General features: G+C 36.9%; 1 protein-coding gene across 1 annotated transcript in view; it reads left to right on the plus strand.

Moving 5' to 3' along the window:
- The window catches only part of LOC134192832 (uncharacterized), a 4,038-nt gene extending 2,553 nt beyond the window's left edge, over nucleotides 1–1,485 (plus strand). Inside the window, exons 4-5 of the mRNA XM_062661591.1 lie at nucleotides 228–577; nucleotides 1,010–1,485. The gene's annotated coding sequence lies outside the window, so the exon portion shown is untranslated. The remainder of the gene's footprint in view (nucleotides 1–227; nucleotides 578–1,009) is intronic.
- The last annotated feature ends 1,015 nt before the right edge of the window (nucleotides 1,486–2,500 follow it).

The following is a 2,500-nucleotide window of genomic DNA, read 5'->3' on the forward strand; positions in this document are numbered from 1 at the left end:
AGTATTATAAAAGATGGAAACACTGTTTGTATCGAGATGATTTTGAGGAAAATATGATCTATCAAACTGTTTAATATAAACGTGCGAGTAAGGGCAAATATTACCGTCTGCGTGCGTGCGTGCGAGCGCCTGGGAGTATATGCACGACAGAATACAATTTCTAGAATTTTTGAACAAACGTAATTTTTGTTGCAGAGTACTTAAAATTGTGTATGTTACATGTGTAGTTGGTCCCCCACAGTTCAATAACTTTGAAGATCTTCAAGAAAATGAAACAATGCAACTCCTACAGACATATCCTGCCACATCAGATAAACATTCGATTCTATTAGGAGACTTCAATCAAGGACCAGCCGTTTTTAGTGTTTTGGCCAACAGGAATTTGTCTGGGCAGTACGAATCAAATTATTGGAAAGTTATCAATTCAGGATATATATCAGCATATGTCGATGACGTTACATTGTGTACGTCCTGCGGAGAAAACGGTCTTAGGAATCTTACTGGATCATCTGACTCAAAGATTCTTGATCATATATATGTACGAAATGGAAGTAGAACAAGAGTTTCTAATGTGCAGGTGAGTTGTAAACAATACTGTTTTTCCAATACACGTACACACACAGACACACAGACACACACACAGACACACACACACACACACACACACACACACACACACACACACACACACACACACTTCATTCATATCATGTAATCCTTGTTTGTATTTACGTTTACATATTACTGAGGTTTTGTTACAAGGCTCTATACCTATTTATCTTAAATTTATGACAGTTACCATATTTTGCTTGTGTATTCTCTTCTCTACTTTTCTTTACTCATTTACTCTGCGATTTTGTATATTTTCCAAATTTGGGTTTTGAGTATGTGTACTTTTAATAATTTATTTTTTGACTTGATTAATTTTTATCTTGTTACCCTAATAGAATAATTAGTTTAGGTACAAATAGTTCTTGTATCAATATTAACTAACACGTTTAACTTTAAGCGAATTTGGGACAGTGAATCTGCTGTCGGATCCTGGCCTTTATCTGATCACTATGGCGTTCAACTGACCTACCTTGGTGATGAAGTAGATGTTACCACCCAGACAGACCTAACCACTAAAACGATGAAACCAACTAACGAAACACAAATAAGCTCTGCAATGACTTCCGTCGCCTTCTGCTTATGCAATATCTTTTTCATCTCTTTTCTCGTACTCTTCTAGTGGCAGAAATGGATTCAGAAAGCAGTTGTTATTGCGATACATTGAAACAAGTTGCAATTGGTAATGTGGGCGTACGTTTTTGTTGTCTGATAGTTGCGTTTGTTAATGCCATCAGATTACATCCAGTTTTAGTAATGTACACGTGCTTGTTTTGTGCAATTTTTCACGCGTATACTGATGGCTTGATAAGAAAAATCTAAGTGATCTTTGTAAGCTGTATTTTTGTCTTCTTTACATTGGTTATGTTCTGAAATAATGAATTTTCAGATCTGGCATTGACGCAATTAAGGGTGTATCTCTTATGTAAACATTGCTTTCTTTACGTTACAGTAAAGTGTTTGTAACCGTTAGGATTTGGTGTCTATAGCTAGTAACAGTTTTAGGCTGTTAATGGAAGCATGGAGAATTGCTCTGTTCGTTCAGCGTGAATGTGAGAAAGACCTGTTGCCATAGAGATGGACCATTTGCTCAAGCAATTGAATGTTTTTTACAAACTTGGATTATTGCTCCAAACTATGACTGACGATAATATCAATGTATGTTGAAAGTCTTACCCGACGCGACTACACACACACACACACACACACACACACACACACACACACACACACACACACACACACACACACACACACACACACACACACACACGCACACATGCACACACAAACACGCACACACACACACACAAATATATATATATATATATATATATATATATATATATATATATATAATAGACGGTCTCCTCTCGAGGAGTCGACACCAAGTGAAATTTCCGGAGACGTGACAGCGGTACGACTTCGAATTTTTACTACAAAACTGTCGATTTAGGATTCACTGAAACTATCTGTTTCATATTTAGGTTTCGCTCTTGCGTCTGATTGCGGACAGAATTAAGTCATGAATGGACATCTGTTGTTATTACGTATACAGTGGCAATCAAAACCTTTTGGCCATCTTCTTACCACAATATCGCATTAATTAATTAGTTAGCTAGCATTCTTCAAGCGGTCATTGATTTTTATAGCTAAACGCTAAACTGGAAACTCTGAATTTCTGTACATGTAGTGTCCTACAACGATTTTGCATGCAATTAGGCAGGATATGGTGTCATTTTACACGCGAAGGCCTACCTCTCCCAATTTGTTACTTCCACACTTCTATCTTCATGATGAACAAGTACTGTTTTGCTTCTGACGTTTGGTCATATGCACCAAGAACGAATTATTTAAGAGTGCGCCCAAACTGAGTTGTATAATGGAAACT

Source organism: Corticium candelabrum, chromosome 17 (assembly GCF_963422355.1).
Source record: "Corticium candelabrum chromosome 17, ooCorCand1.1, whole genome shotgun sequence".
Lineage (NCBI taxonomy): Eukaryota > Metazoa > Porifera > Homoscleromorpha > Homosclerophorida > Plakinidae > Corticium > Corticium candelabrum.